We start from the raw sequence: 17200 nt of genomic DNA, 5'->3' as shown, positions 1-17200 counted from the left end.
TCCACTTCCTGATCCATAAGAGGGAGCGATACCTCCCTCCCTGGGTTACTGGGAGGCTTGGACAGGAAATGTGTGGAGCCACTGGGCCACCCGGGCCACCCGGCACAGTCAGGCTTGGTGAAAAGTGGTTACGGCCACAGAAGCATTTCCAGAAGCCCGCAGCTGGTCCAGAACATCGCTACCTTCCTCAGCAGACCTGAGCTCACAGTCTGTCTCTGATGACAATTCCAGGTCTTCGGCATCTGGAGGGAGTACCAAGGTGGGAGTTTTACAGTAAATATTGAAACCCCGCAAAGCAGCCCTGTCTGGCCAGAGAGCTTCTGGATATTTCCTAAGACTCAGTCTTCTGGGACTTCTTCCTGATCGAAAGGATTCTTCAATTTCAAAATCAAAGTAAAATCGCTGGCAAAAAACACCGAAATCGAGTTGAGCATCTCTGTCAGCAAATTCCGCTTCCCAGAGAACTGTCTCTACAGGCAGAAACACAGGTGGTAAGTGGGGGAGCAGAAAGATTTGGGGCCCAGGAGTCCTGCCTCAGCCTAGACCTTCAGGAGGTGGACAGGGTAGCGTCTAGTCCCCAGAGCACGGCCGCCAGAGCACAGACGTGGGGAGAGGCCAGAAGGGGCGTTCCCCCAAAAGAACTGCAAGATTTTGCTAATTTAGAAAACCTGAAGAACACAGGTAGGAATGGATTCTAAGGAAATTAGATTAAGGAGGATGAAATAGATTCTGGATGGAATGTGTTCGCTCAAGCAGCTGGAAGTGGCTCTAAGAGATTGCTTTGTTGGTTGGCTGAAAGTTGGCCTTCATGGTTCTACATTCAGTGAGGTTCTAGAATGTCCCTGGCATAGCATAGAAGGAAGGCATCCAAGGCTTAGCGAGGTCGGCGGGTTGGAGTGCATTTATCATATGTGCCCTGCACACCCACTTCCTCACCTTGTCCCCAAAACAGGCTCAGAAGACACCCCCCGCTCAGGCCCTGTGAAACACGTTACTGAGGGGGCACCAGCCACTCCTACTCCAAAGAGCTCTGGGGAGGCTGAACTCTGTAGGCTGGGCATGCCAGGGGAATGCAGCCATTGAGATGTTTCAGTCGGGATGATGGGGTCACCGCGTGGCAGAAGACACGGACAGGGATGTTACTGAACCAAAGCTTGGGTCCACTCACGTGCACGCAGTAAATCCTACCTACTGACACGCGGTTTGCTGAAACAAAGTGCAGCGTTTCTTGCAAGGCTCCAGACGAGGAGCCTGGGACAGTTAATGCGCGAGAAGCCCGAACTCCCCGATGGGTTTCAGCAGAGCCTTTTTAAAGGCCAGGCAAGGGAGGGGAGTCCCAGGATATGTAATCAGCTCATGCACAAGTCTCTGATCGGTTGATGGCGAGGTGAAGTAAAAAGGCACTAAGTTGTTGCGCATATTTCCTGGTTTCTGCCAGGCTCCGGAGGGGATGTGTTCATTTCTTCCATTTCGTGAGGGTTTCCGCATCTGCAAAATGACTCAGGAAACGTGTAGCAGATACTGTTACCTAGGTACTTCAACAAGGAGCTACAGCAGAGGATATGGGGGCGGGGTCTGTCCCAAGAAGGCCCCGTAGGGTCCTGCTCGCTTATAGGGACAAGGTGGCACCGTGACCTAATGACCATCAAAATGTTTTCTCAGTGTTGCTGACCAGCTCTCCTACCAACATTATTTGTATAATGTTTCCTTACTCCATTATTTTTCTTTGCTTTTACTATAGCTAAACACTGTGTAGCCTGTCTTGGCTATAAATCAACTGGATGCCTCTACTTTGATCCTTTTTTCTCTCTCTTCCTAATCTTTGATATTGGAGAAGAACACTTCCAAAACCATCATGGGTCTACCCAACATGTCATCTTTGGCGTAATGAACTCCGAGCGCAGAGGCATTATTTAGAAGGAGTGTGCCAAGCGTACAGCACTCCCCCTGGGCTCCCTGAGCAGAGCTGGCTGTAGGAACTGCCCACTGCGGTATTTGGGCCTCTCTCTGTAGGGTTAGGGGCACCAACGGGTGAGCTGCCCGATGCTGTTCACGATGATGGCTGTGTGTATTTGTTAAGCCCAAGGATTCTCTCTTTTATCCCCTCTAGTGGCCAAGGAGGAGAATTGCCGTTGTCACCATTTTACGGATGAGGAAACTGTCGGCTAATCATTGGAAGTCTGTCTCACTGACAATTACCCTTCCACCCCAGGTACGCAGGAGGTCTCTGGGTGAGTTCCCCCGGGCCTCCAGCCACACTGCCCTCTATTGGATGAGGACAAGGTGGTCAGACACTCAGAACCAGCCACAAAAGGTGGGCAGTGTTTCATAGCTAAATGTGCTTGGGAGAGGATGCGGGGGAGCATTTCGCAAATGGCAAAGCATTACTTGCACATATTGCCTTGCTCAGATATGATAACCCAGTTTCCTGTCCTACGTGATGCAGCGGAAGCTTGGGGTAAATGAGTAAGTGGCCAGGGTCACGTGAGGGTAAGTGATGGCAATTCTTGCCTTCTGACTCCAGGGCTCCCCCTGAAGAAGCAAGTCATGATCTCATATCCTCCCCTAAGCTCACCGTCATCCTACTAACAGGGGATTCAAGCTGAAAAAGGTAGTAGAAGTGATATTGGGAAACGTCTGTCGGCACTCTGGGTATCACTGTGACGAGCCTTCCCTCCAAGTCCTTCTGGAGGGCAGCCCTCTGCCCCGAACTTCCCGCTGACTCAGTCTGAATAAATGCTGTGGCCCAGACGAGCCACCTCGTTTTTTTATCTCCTCTTCACTTTGCTAGTCTGAACTCATCATAAGAGTAAAGAAAATGAGAAACATTAACTATGAAATGAAAGTTGCTTCGAAGAAAAGTTAAAGACACTTACAAAGTATGTATGGCCCCCACCAACCTGTGATTTTCATAAAGGTTGATAGGCTGCCCCCCCCAGAAAAGTTTGCTTTAGGCCCCATTGCCTCAGTTTTCCCCATCTGCAAAATGGGCATAAACCGTGGTCCATTCCCCTTCTCCCATTTTGGTACCTGTTGAAGACAAGGGGAACGGAGGTCAGGTGTATCTTCAGCTGAAAAAACAAGCTTTGCAAAGGGTCTTCTCATTTCCCCCATTCTCTTCCGCTTCCCTTGAAAGCCACCCCCCTACCCCCCACCCCCGCCTTCTCCAGAGCCTCCCTGGAAAGCCCCGCCCCGCCTTCTCCAGAGCCTCCAGGTCTACAGCTATTGCTTCTGGGAGTCAGAGGACAAAGGAATGGCATCAGCTAGGTTGCAGGCTTGGTACTTTGTCTAAAGAGTATTGCATCATCGTCCTGCCTGATTTTTTTTCCTTAATAATGTGGAATAGGGGTGAGGGGAGGTGGGGTGGATGAGAGCGCCTGGGCCCTAAAACGGGAAACTCTTCGTCCGTTTGCTCCCTATGCTTAAAAGACCCATGGAAGCACGTCACTAGAAGCATTGCGTCAAACAAGAGCTAAGAGGCACTTAAGGGTGCTGTGATAATGTTAGCTGTGCCCTGTCACTTTGTCTTTAAAAATATGCAAGTGCAGAAGAGAATCCGGCAGTGAGTTCCCAGGCTGGCAGGATTCCCCACCTTCATGCACACCCACGTCCACCCGCAGTTGTTCAGCCCAGAGTTAAGACAGCAGGTCAATGATAAAGGTGGATCTTCTTTGGGCCACAATAGTCCCTATGAAATTCAGCTGAGCCCTAAGGTTGCCTTTGCTGAGTCTGAAGTTAGAGTATCTATGAGGGTGACCATTTTCTGGACATTTCTTGCAGAATGAAGGAGGCTGGACATCCTGTTTTGTATCCAGAATAAGGACGGAGAGGCTCAACAGTGCCTACAGGTCAGTAGGGTTTTTTCTGGGCCTCATGATAAGGGTTCTGAGTTGGCTGTAGCCGTGGCCGTGGGCAAGGCACATGATGTCTGACCGTGAGGTTCAAGGGTTTTGTTATTCCCGCTTCAGCAAGAAGGAAACTGAGGCACAGAGTAAAGCCAGAGCATGTGGACAGTATTACCAGACTGTCTGAATGCAGCAAGGTCAGGTGGCGGCAACAGCTGAGGGTGAGGCTGCGTCTTTACATCCATGCTGATCTCCACCCTCCCAAGGCATCCACATCCTTAGGGGGAAGGGGTCCTTGATCTTTTCTGTGTCGTGGACCCCTTCTCACCATACTGTCTTTAAATGCTTACGATACCTACGGTTTCAATACCTTTACTTTGAGCAAGGTCTCAGGAATATTTGTCTAAGTAGTCCTCATTTAATTTCACCAATAAATAATTACACAAAGAAGTTTTTTAAATAGTATTTCCAAGAAAGCTGCATGGACCCCACCCCACCCTTGAATTCTACCCTCTGCCTTGGTCTACACCACCTTCCTGCTCCTCTGAATAACCCCCTACCCGCTACCGTTCCTCATTATCTTTTCCTGAGTATTTTTTGGTGTCGTAGCGGTAAATCGTTCTGTTCAGAAGCAGAACCTCCCTTTGCTACTGTGTTAAACCACGTTTCATTCAAAGGGCTCCTTAGGACATTAGTTGCTGCATTTTTTTTTTATTGGAATGTAGTTGATTTACAATGTTGTGTTAGTTTCAGGTATACAGCAAAGTGAATCAGTTATATATATATATATATCTATCTCCATTCTTTGTCAGATTCTTTTCCCATATAGGTTATTACAGGATATCGAGTAGAGTTCCCTGTACTATACAGCAGGTTCTTATTGATTATCTATTTTATATATAGTAGTGTGTATATGTTAATACCAACCTCCTAATTTATCACTTCCCCCCATGTTTCCCCTTTGGTAACCACACGTTTGAAGATCTGTGAGTCTGCTTCTGTTTTGTAAAAAAGTTCATTTGTACCATTTTTTTTATTAGATTCCACCTATAGGTGATATCATATGATATTTGTCTTTCTCTGTCTGAATTTCTTCACTTAGCATGATCATCTCTAGGTCCATCCATGTTGCTACAAATGGCATTATTTTGTTCTTTTTTATGGAGAGAGGAGAATGCAGACCCGTGGTGACAGAGGCCTTTAGAACCTTGCAGGGGAATGTCCCCGGAGCTCCACGGCCAGGAAGTGAAGGAGGAAACAGGACTTTCAAAACAGAAAAAGTAGGTCTGCTGAGAACCAGAGCTGCCCAGTCAGGCCTCTGAGGTCTCAATGCCAGTTTAAGGTTTTCAAACAACAACTTCTTTTCTTCCCTGAGAAAATCTGCTTGGGCAAGCTTACCCAGTGTGCATTTTTGTCTGACAAGAAAGCATTTTGTCCTCTGTCAATGGAAATGCCAGGAACAAAGCAAGAGGGGCGTTGCCGGGAGGCAGTCAAGCAGCTCCCCTGACCCAGGCGCTGGAGGCCCGGGCCCCCGGGGCTCAGATGCGCCCAGAAGGACCCTCCCTGGGGCCTGGGCAGGCGGCAGGACAGGAAACGTCAGTGACCGCATGGACGCCTCGGTTCTGGTCAGTGGGAGAGGGGGCTTTGGGAGAAAATGGAGACAGGTCTGTCTTGTTCATTTATTAATAGGCATTTGTCACACACCAGGTTAGGAAATAATCCTCCCATTGTCAGCGTGGCTTAATCCTGCTCTCGTCAATATGTCTTCCGGGGTCTTGCAGGGAAGGGAGGTGCTTTCTCAAAAGAAATCCTTTTCAGAGATAAATGCAGATGTGCCTCTCTTGATACAGTGGGCCTGTCCATGCAAGGAAGTATGTGCGTCTCCCACGTGATATTCAAGGCATCAAGGAAACGTGCTTTGTAACGGAGTCCTCGATCTCTTGAAGAAGTCACTCCTTAGGTGGTTTCTGTATAAACAGAGGCTTCCGCCTACTGGGTTTCTTTAAAACAAGGTTTTTTTTTTTTTTTCCTGCATTTCGCTTGGTTCCTAAAATAGTAACAAACAGCATTATTCAGGGAAGGTCAAGAAGCTGACAACCCTTTTGGAAGCTTTTAGTGCCGCAAGCCTTAGCCTCCTCTGATGAATGCCTGTGAGATTGTCACCTATCATCATCCCTCACCCCCACACACACCCTCACAAGAAACCCAGGAACTGAGATGACCACAGTGTTTTTAAAAATTCAACAACCCTCAAGCGTTTTCAATTTCAGCGAAGAATTAGAAAAGCAGAGTCCAGAGAGCAGAGTCAAAAGCAGGTCTCTGTCGGTTGTATGAAATTGTCACGGTGAAATCCTTGAGTAAAGAAACCCAAGTACTTTCTATTCCTCTGATAGGATGTGAGTGCAACCCTAGAACCACCAAAGAGGCAGGAATTAGCCAACTTTTTTCGGTCTTTTTTTTTTTTATTATTAATTGATGTTAGAGTAGGGTTGCTTTACAATAGCCAACTTTGATTTGGCTAAAAAAGAACAGGAAACACACACACTCACACACCCCTAACTAAGGCACCAGATTCACGCAGTAGAAAAGAAGAAATCATAAACTTCCTCCATGATGCTAAATAGCATTCACGGCAAAAGCGAATTTTCTGACAGTGAATCAACCACTGAAAAAAGCTTCCTGCAGCACATGGCACGGAGCAGCCTCCTCAGACGTCGGGCGCTTATTATTCTGTTCCCAGCCTTTATTTTCCTCCCACCCCTCCCCGCAGAAGACCGCACTCAGATACAGCAATCCATCCCAAGGAGAAGCTTCGCCACTGAGAGATTAATCATGAGCGGGGATGTGTGATTGAGCCTGCCGCCCGAAAAGCAGTGGGAAGCGGAGGCTGCCTTTTAGCCAGTAAGCAAAGTTCAGAGCTGTTTGCATTCTGCTGGGTAAGCAGGGGTCTCTCAAGACCTGAGCTGGATGGACTGCGCTCGGCAGGAATTCTCGCCGAGGCAGTGCACAGGTGTGCCTGGGTGGACTCACCTGAGACCCTCACAGAGGGTCAGAACTACTCATTTTTGCAAATAGCCTGATTCCATCATGGTTTAATTAGCATGAAGTATTGCAAACCCATTCTGTTCAAGATGTTGGCAAGTGAAAACCAGATTAAGATCTATGCAGTAAGCTTAGGATATATAGGGTTTTCCTAATCACTAGAGAAATGCTAGAGGCTGGAATTTCCTAATTTTTTGCAGAAAAGGAGTCGAGGGGGTTTTTCTGGCCATATCCCGCCCCCCCCAAAGAAAACCTAATTACAGGATTTATAAAGAATAAAAATAAAAGGAAGGGGAAAATACTGCATTTGGCATAGCTGTACATTGGAACAAATAAATGCTAAAGGGAGTTGGTAATTCAGGAGGTCCACCGTGGACTCAGATGCTCGGCAGAAGCAACGGCATCACAGCAAAGATGTATGATGTAGCCTAGTGGCCTGGAGAGCCAGCAGCCCTGTGCTCAGACCGCAGCTCTGCAGCCACTTTCTAGCTGCAACTCTCGGTAAGTTCATTGTCATTTCCGAGCCTCTATTTTCATTTTCATTTTCCTTTTTTTTGAAGTCGTTTAGCACTTACATTTCTCCATTTCCTTAAAGTGGGAAATCAGTAAACAGTACCGTCTCACCTCAACTAGAATTCAACGAGACAATGAATGTGGAGTATCAAGCCTGATAACAACGACAAAGTAAGTTCTCAACTTACTTTATTATTAGACTTTATTAGAAGATCTAGCAGGATCCAGGAGTGTGTTCAGTGGCTGGGTTGCCAAGGAAAGCGTATAATACAGCTCCTCCCAGTTGGAAAGTTCTCTTCACATCCGGGGCAAAAATCCTGTCCTGACACATCCAGTATCAAATAGGTTTAATTCTCCACCCTCGAGGTCCTCACGAAAATGTCTAAGTGCTCATGTCAGAATGCGCAGTCAGCGCTGTCCAAATACCAGGGCAGTTTTAAACCTACACGTGCACACTGTCATTTACAAACCACTCACACGTCTTAGCAGGGCTCAGACTAAAGGCTAATGCACAGACTAATGCGAAAAGGGCTATGCGGAGCTGAGGACGTTTGGGGTAAGAAACGAACCAGGGAGAACTATGGTTTAACAACAGTGAACGTGGCCTCATCTCCTGAGCTTGTGTTGGAAGCCAGACCCTACGCTACTTTCCATGCATGATCCCACGTGATTCTCACGACATCTCCATGCAAGCTGAGGGGCGACGAGGAGGCAGATGGATAGAGAATGAAGAGGGAAACCTGGCACCTTGCGGGAGACTCCGTAACCATAATGGCCATTACGGGGCCATTACTGTGTTCTTAGCAGTGTGCCAAGCACCTCCCACGTGCTTATTCACTTAGTCCTCACCTGCCATGTAGAACCAAGTCCCCCCATTTCTAGTGTCAGGATTGTAAGTCTCAAAGGTTGACTACCTTGCCCAGAGTCGCATAGTAACAGGCTAGGACTCAGTCCCTGGGAATCTAATCACAGATCCTGTGCTTGTCCACCTAGAACCCCTCTTCCTGCCCACCAGCGCTGCCAGGAGTAACACAGAGACTAGTGGTAGGGGGGACAGGAAAGGGCTCCTCAAAGCCAGTTTCCTGTACTAGCTGGCAAAAGAGTGGAGTTTACATCTGAAGACCCTAAAAGACAGGTCCCTGTGGAATTTGACCGTGTACTTCACATGTGTGCTACAGTAAGCTGTAAATGACAGAGTTTTGACAAATTTCAGTCTGTGATCATATTAGCTTCCATTTACCCAGTGCCTGCTCTGCGTGTGCCGGCACCTTTCTGAGTGATTAGCGTGTATTAAGTCCCTGAACCCTCAAAGCGATCGTATGCGGCAGGTTCTGCCCATTCTACAGATGAGGAAAGGACTTTGCCTGAGGTTGCAGAGGTAGAAGTGGTCCAGCCGGGGTTTGAACCTGGGCGAATCTGGCTACAAGGCCACAGACTAGAAGAGCGATACACCGTGGGGCCTGAGATGCTTCTCTTCCCTGGGGCAGGTGGATACCTGGCAAAGGTGTTTGCAGGTAAGGATGCACCTCTTCTAATAATTCATGTGAATGATTCCACTGGACTCTGTAAGCGGTGACACCAGAAATACCGGCTGAGACGGATGCCCTCTATTCAGTCATCTTCAAGGCCCAGGAAAAAGCAGTCTTGAGCGGATTTTCCTGTTTTAACCCTTCCCGTTTAGCACAGTCAGCTGACGGCCGGGTGAGGCTGCTGTGAAGAGTTTGGAGGCCCGCTGAGAGCCCTGACACCCTTGTCTGAAAGACACTGGCATTGGCAGCTGTCCAAGCACTGTGGCTGACTTTCAGACCATTTAATTGAAACCATATTTTTTAAAAAAGGGAAGGGGGTGGGTGCCAGAGCAGGAGAAAGATCTTGGCAAAAAACCTCGTGTGTGCCGTTTCCACCATCGGATTGAGCAGACAGGGCCACAAAGCTGATAAAACAGGATTAGCAAAATTGTATTGTTGGCCATAGGCACGGCGTGACATGTGCTACAGCGAAGGCATTTGGCAGGATTAACCTGCCAGGGATAAAGATACAGCAGACAAGGGGCAGAATTAATGGACTGGCATGACCAAAGCGGGGAAATCTATTTGCATGCAATATTAACTGTGCTGATAAACTCCGGGCTAGGCTCGGCAGGCCCAGCAGTCCTCTCTGAACCAGGATTTTTTTATTTTAAAGCCCACCTGGAGTCTTCCAGCGACGATGGGCTAACGCAAGCGGGCTTCCCAGGTTGCCTTTAGGCTGACGTTTGCCATCGTCCTAGAAGAGTTGTGCCGTCTTACATCACCGTAGCAGCCTTCTGACCGTGCAGAATGAGCCTAATGCCTCAGGGTTTTGGTGCTAAAGGGTCCTCCATTTAGAGGGTGACTGTCTCTGAAAAACAATGAAGAAACATTCAGTACAACACACTCTACAAAATACGTACTTGGAATGGCTGGTCTTGCCTGATGTGTGTATTCTGATTGCCTGAAAGTCGGGGCGAGACGAGGGTGAGCAAGGAGGACAGCCCAGGACATAAATTTTCAGAAGGTGCTCGTGGGTCCCGCTCCTATAAGAGCAGGTTCAGCCTCTGAGAGTGAGTGCCTCACGCCCCTCACCCTGGTCCTGCTGAAAGTGACCGTGGGGACAATGTAAGGTACACCCATTCAAAATGCACGTGCGCTTAAATACACTCACACGGTCACTAATGCACAGCTGAGTGTCGAGGGGAGGGCAGGGCAAGGAAGAGGCTGGGCAGGTGAGAGGGAAGGGAACCAGTAAAGATGGAGTTATCCTCTGGGTTACTGCTGTGGGCAGGTGGGGACCTCTGCCAGCCTATGTGGGGCAGGAGAGCAGGTATTTTTCCACCAGCTCCCATGCATCACTGATGAGGGATGTTGACTTCTTTTTTTTTTTTTTTTTTTTTTTTTGCTGTACGCGGGCCTCTCACTGTTGTGGCCTCTCCCGTTGCGGAGCACAGGCTCCGGACGCGCAGGCTCAGCGGCCATGGCTCACGGGCACAGCCGCTCTGCCGCATGTGGGATCCTCCCGGACTGGGGCACGAACCTGTGTCCCCTGCATCGGCAGGCGGACTCTCAACCACTGCGCCACCAGGGAAGCCCTGTTAACTCCTTTTTAACCCAGCAGGTTGACCACACGCCTGCTCCTTTTCCTGACCCAAGGAAGCCCCCCGGCCGAGGGTACCGTGTGAACAGTGGTGCTGGATACCGCCAGCACTTGCCACGTGAGTGAGATTTCATATTCCTCTGAAGATGTGTCATTAGAAGTGTCCGTTTTTAACAGGGCCCTAGATTTAGAGCAGCAGTCCCCAAATCTGGTTTATCAGAATCCCTGGGGTGGGGGGAGGGTGGGGATTCCTGGCCTTTGCTTTCAAACCTACTGAAGCAGAATCTTAGAGTGGTGGGGATGGAGCCCTGAATCCCACCTTCCCATCCTGAGCCAGCTAGCCAGGCTGGGGGGGATGTCAGCCGCTTCAGGGCATCTGCAGCGACCCGTGGTCAGCGTGGGAGGTGGTTTTGATGAGGAAACCCGCCCTGTTTCTATGGCTGTCAACTTTTCCCCAAAGTAACAGGCAGGAAAATAGTTTGTTGGTTTGAGACGGCTGATGTTACAAAGCTTAGATAATTGTCACGCCCTTCGTTATGTGACATTTAAAAAAATGAATTAATAGGATTAGCTGGCTTGACCTTACCAGGCAAATAAGAAGAAGGACTAACATAAACAGGCCAAAGTGTGAAATAAAGAGATAAAAGGTTTTGGTTAAAATGGGTGCAGAATTTTGGAACACCAGAAATCTTAACATTCTCTTCAAATGCCCCTGGGGTAGCTGAGGTGCTTAATGAGGCAACAGCAGGTAAAAGGGCCCTGAGGTGGGAGGAAACCAGGTAGTTCCAGCAGGGCCACTCTGTGTGGCTCAGTGATGCAAGAGCCCCCTGTCTGGGGGCTGGGGTCCAGCCCAAGGCCACCCACCAGGTCACATGCCCTGTTCTAGGGCTGCATCTGCCCAGGAAAAGGGGGAGCTTCTTGAGCTCACAAAGGGCTCCATCCACAGGAAAGGTCTGATTTTTTACATTGTAGAAGGTACCATATGGCCTAGCTCTGTGTTTCAAGATCTGAAAGAAAAACAGCGCGGCTGAGTGCACGGAAAGGGGGAGGTGTTGGTAGACAGGTAGGCAGGGCTGGACGACCGGGACGCATGTGCTTTCGCGGGGATCTTATCCTGGGTGGGATGGGAACCGGGGTTGAAGCAGGAGAATGACACGCTTTGAGTCATATTTTAGAAGGATCACTCAGGCTGCAGCACGAAGAGTGAATCAGAGGGACAAGTTAGACACTCAGAGCATCGTCCAGGTGAGAGGCAGGGCAGGGGCGGGGGCGCTGGGCTGGTGGTGTAGGGTGGCCATGGAGATGGAGAAATGTACTTCAGTGGCAAAATATTGACCATTCTGATGACTCTTGGGGACATTAAGGACAAAAATTTGTTTTGTGTCTGCACCTCCCCCAACTTTGCAGGACTTCCTTCACTGATTGAGAGCATAGCCAAGCTGCAGGTCCTGCTGTTACAGCTACTGTGCAGTACTGGGCTGCCAGGGGACTCCATGACGGCCTCTGTCCTTGGGATCACTGTCTCCTATGACAGACTGACGAGTGCAACAGTAATGGAAGCACACAAAAGGTAGAAGAATCCTAGATACCAGGCCCAGAGCTCAGGCTGAGCAGGGAGCCGGGGGGCCTTGTTGGTGGCTGACCCTGGAGCCCTCCTGCATGAGCAGGAGTGTGTTGGGTAGAAAGGGGCAGAGGGGTGTTCAGATCCACAGAAGCAGGCAGACGTGGGGGCCTGGGGGGAGGCCTGCTCCCTAAGAGGGGAGGAGCAGGCAGGGAGTGAGGAACCATAGGATCTGGAACTCATGGGCATGACGAGGAACCTTAGAGAGGTTAAGCCAGATCAGACTGACCCTCTGGAAGAATCCGTCTGATTTCCCTGTGCATCAGGGTACCGCTAGCCTAGAGGCAGGGAGATGAGTGAGGAGATCTGGCAGTCAGCTATTGACGTAAAATTATTCGTTACAAAACAGCACGTGTATGTCCTTAAGATACTTGGTGCCTTTTTTATTTTTCCTTTTCCAAACGCGTAGATAAGAGTAGTTGGGCCACACACGCCTTAGTTTAAACCATGCATTCATTCGACCAGTATTTATCAAGCACCCCCCACGTGGCCAAGGCTGGGGAGGTTAGAGTTTAGTGGAGACAGCTCTATGCGCACTGTACGGTAAGTGCCCTAAGGAAGGGGACCAGATGCCTGGAGAGCACGTTACGGAGGAGTCAGGTCTGGTCTGGGGGATGGGTGTCCAGGAAGTCATTTTGGAGTTGAAATCTGAAGGAGGAGTTGGTGTTAAACTATGCGAAATGGGGAGTGAGGCATTCCAGGCAGAGGAAGCAGCTTGTGCAAAGGCCCTGTGGTGGAAAGAACTATGGCATATTTGAGAAGTTAGAAACGCAGATAAAAGCCCACGGAGTGCAGACACATGGGGAGATGAAATGTCGAAGCTGCTTGCACTCTGCTTCTAACCCATGGCTGCTGTCTGTCCCCCCCTCCCCCCGCCGCTCCAGACTCCAGAGGCAGCACGCAGGAAGGGACCCCACGACCATCGATCGGCCTCCCCGGCACGGTGCGGTGGGGCAGCTGGTGTTGTGAATCAGGCCGTCGCCAATCAGAGAACGGCTACTTCACAACACCAGGGTCACACCCCACCACAGGCAGCACTCCAGGCACCGGCCCCCATCACATCCGCACCTCGGCCATCGGTCATCGATGGGGCACCACCAAGCCCCCCAGAACCACGGCAGGTGACTTTCTGGTTCATTGTGCATATGCTGTGCGGACACCACCGCAGACACAGCGGCCCGGAGGCTGTTTCTGCCCCAACACAGACAGCTCCGCTTTTAAAGAAAAAAGCTACTCCTGGCAGCATCTATTTCCTAGGTGGTCCCGGGTGCCTTTGAGGGTGAGAGTCCCACTGCCCGCCATCAGCACGTGCCCCCACTCTGGATGAGAGCCACCCACAGGAGGACCCTTCCTAGGGCATCAGTGTGTCACACGCTCGCGTCCTAGGTAATGTGATCTGTCACCTGTGCTGACAGGCGGGCTTCCTTTCCCTGGGACCCCACAGCCAGGGACCTGGCAGGGTTGAAAAACTGATGGGGGTCTCCAGAGTTGAAGTGTTTTCATGTTTAAGTACCTAAGGTAAATCTTACGTGTGAAACTGCTGTGTTTTAAAGCCAAGGGAGGAGTTTAAAGACAGGGTGGCTGGTTGGCTAGAATCCTTTCTCGAAGCACTAAGAAAAAGGAGGATGCCCATCTCTCTGGCTTTCTGTGGCGCAGAGAAGGAGAACCAGGGCCACTGCGATGAACCCGGGCTCTGTCTGTGTAACCTCGGTGCTGTGCTGCCGTCCGCGAGGAAGCCAGAGGGATGGACAAAAACAAGCCCAGTGCCAATACTACACAGAATGAGGTTACGTAGACCTTGGGTTAATCAGAGCGGCCCTGGGTCTCTGTCCCCTTGAAGTTCTGGGAGGTGAGTCTACTGCTGCTGCGAAGTTCTGCCCCTCACCCCAAACTACGAAGGCATCTCTGAAATGTTACGTAAGTATCTTTAAAGTTAAAGGAGTCCCAGTTTTTCAGAACAGTCTTCCCACCTTCTCCTTAAAGCATATAAACGGCCTATCTCTGAGCATCTATCCACTAACTGGTTCCCCTGCCACCACCAGAGTCCAGGTGGGTACCGTTCACAGTGTGGTCCACGGTGGTGGCATCAGCACGCTGGAAAGGCAGCGTCCCAGGCCCCACCGCACGCCTGCTGCATCACAATCTCAGGGCCACAGCCTGGGTTCGGGGACTGGGTGTTAACAGGCCCTCAAGGGGATTCTTCAGAATCGTGACCACTCCCTTTCTGGTCTCCCCACATCCTCTCCAGGTGCCATTCCAACCCTCTCTCTTCCGCATGTTCCAGCCAGAATGGGCTTTTCCAAACACACACCTACATCGCGTGAATTCCTCCACCCTCTGCCTTAAAACTGCTGGAAGGGTTGTCCTCACCCTAACACTGGCACCCCGAGTAGCGTGCACCCCCAGCCACCTCTCAGTCCACGCCCTTCCTCCCTCTGGCACACCTGCCCCAGGACCCCTTTCCAGACCCTCACACCTTCCCAAGCTCCCTCCTGCCCCAGGGCCTTTGTGCAGCTCAGCCCTGTCCGGAATGCTCCCAGCCCTGAGCATCCTCCCACGATTGGTGCCTACCTGTCCTCCAGATTTCAGCCAGCACCGACTCTCCAACCCGGAAGGCCAGGCCAGGTAAGGAAACTGATGTTCAGAGCAAGCTGAATTCTGCCCCTTCAGAGCACACGTCCCATTTTGTCATTACGCCTTCACGGGTGGGAATCTTTGCTGAATGTGTGTCTTCCCCACTGGCTGGACGCTTCCTGAGGGCAGGGACCCTTCGGCTCCATTCACTGTTGCGCCCCTAGCCGAGCTCAGTGTCTGGCATGGAGTAGTGGCTCGATGATGTATTTGTTCACAGCCTGAGCTCTGAGTGTCCTTCAAAGTCAAACACTCTCTCTGGCCCATGGGAGCGCTGCGTCTGTTTCCTTCCAGTGGCATCGTAATAACAGCAGCAGGCACTTACAGCGTAGAAACGGGGGCATGCACCGCTCTGAGCCCTTTGCATAGCCGTGTACCCAGTCGGTTTCCTCCTAGTGGCAGGTCATGTAAGTAGTGGGACCACACCATCCATACTGTTGGTAATTGGCGTAACCCTACCCCAGGCTGTCTGGCTCCATGCTGCTGAGAGGAGCCGAAGGGGACAGCGCTGGAACCCTCCTTCACTGTGGGTGGGAATGGCCATTGGAGCAGCCACTATGGAAAACAGTAGGTAGGTGCCTCAAAAAGCTAAAAATAGAGTTGCCATGTGATCCAGCAATCCCACTCCTGGGCGTCTATCCAGACAAAACTATAATTCAGAAAGATACAGGCACCCCAGTGTTCATTGCGGCACTGTTCACGATAGCCAAGACACGAAAGCAATCTCAATGCCCACCGACAGATGAATGGATAAAGATGTGGTCCGCATAGACAATGAAATACTACTCAGCCACAAAAAAGAATGAAAGAGCCATTTGCAGCAACATGGATGGACTTAGAAAGAGAAAGAAATACCATATGATATCACTTACACGTAGAATCTAAAATACGACACAAACCAACCAATCTACAAAACAGAAACAGCCTCACTGACGTGGAGAACAGACTTGTGGTTGCCAAGGGGCAAGGGGGAGCTGGGAGAGGGATCGACTGGAAATTTGCGGTTAGCAGATGCAAACTATTATATATAGAACAGATAAACAACAAGGTCCTACCGTATAGCGCAGGGAACTATAATCAATATCCTGTGATAAACCATAATGGAAAAGAATATTAAAAAGAATGTATGTAGATACACATATATACAACTGAATCAGTAGGCCATATACAGCAGAAATTAACACACTGTAAATCAACTATACTTTTTAAAAAAAGGGGGACAAAGCTGGACACGGAGATCCCCAGGGCTTGCTCCCAGGGACCCAGAAAAACCCTCTGCATTCTCAGAGGCTTCCCTCTGGTCTCTGAAACCTGGTAGACCGGGCAGTATTCTTCCTGTTTGAACCTTTCGAAAAGGTTAAATTCGAATCTTGTTTAAAGCACTTCCTAATGGAACCTGATTATAAACCTAATGAAATATAAAATAGGGTCAAGTCCAGAGAGAGAAAAAACTGTTTAAGAACCAGAGGAAACTCTCCTTAATTTTGTTGTTAAGTTGGTGAGTTCATCCGAGGTGTTCCTCAGTTACCTTCAGAGGTCAGCGCTTCTGGGAAGAGCCGGGTTTGGAAAGGAGGTTTCCTGAGTAAATATTTAATATCAAATAGAGCCACGGTTCTCAAAGTGGGGGTCCCCTGACCAGCAGCATCTGCACCTGGGAACTCGTTAGACACACACATCTTCCAGGTCCGCACAGCCCTGCTGAATCAGAAACCCTGGGGGAGGAGGTCCAGCAATCTGTGTGCTTTTTTGGGTTTTTTTTGTTTTATTTTTTTAACATCTTTATTGGAGTATAATTGCTTTACAATGGTGTGTTAGTTTCTGCTTTACAACAAAATTAATCAGTTATACATATATGTTCCCATATCTCTTCCCTCTTGCATCTCCCTCCCTCCCACCCCCCCATCCCACCCCTCTAGGCGATCACAAAGCACCGAGCTGATCTCCCTGTGCTATGCGGCTGCTTCCCACTAGCTATCTGTTTTACATTTGGTAGTGTATATATGTCCATGCCTCTCTCTCGCTTTGTCACAGCTTACCCTTCCCCCTCCCCATATCCTCAAATCCATTCTCTAGTAGGTCTGTGTCTTTATTCCTGTCTTACCCCTAGGTTCTTCATGACATTTTTTTCCCCAGCAATCCCACTACTGGGCATATACCCTGAGAAAACCATAATTCAAAAAGAGTCATGTACCAAAATGTTCACTGCAGCTCTATTTACAATAGCCCGGAGATGGAAACAACCTAAGTGTCCAACATCGGATGAATGGATAAAGAAGATGTGGCACATATATACAATGGAATATTACTCAGCCGTAAGAATAAACAAAATTGAGCTATTTGTAGTGAGGTGGATGGACCTAGAGTCTGTCATACAGAGTGAAGTAAGTCAGAAAGAGAGAGACAAATACCGTATGCTAACACATATATATGGAATCTA

This window comes from Delphinus delphis, chromosome 10 (assembly GCF_949987515.2).
Source record: "Delphinus delphis chromosome 10, mDelDel1.2, whole genome shotgun sequence".
NCBI classification, from domain to species: domain Eukaryota; kingdom Metazoa; phylum Chordata; class Mammalia; order Artiodactyla; family Delphinidae; genus Delphinus; species Delphinus delphis.
This window is presented reverse-complemented; position numbering follows the sequence as displayed.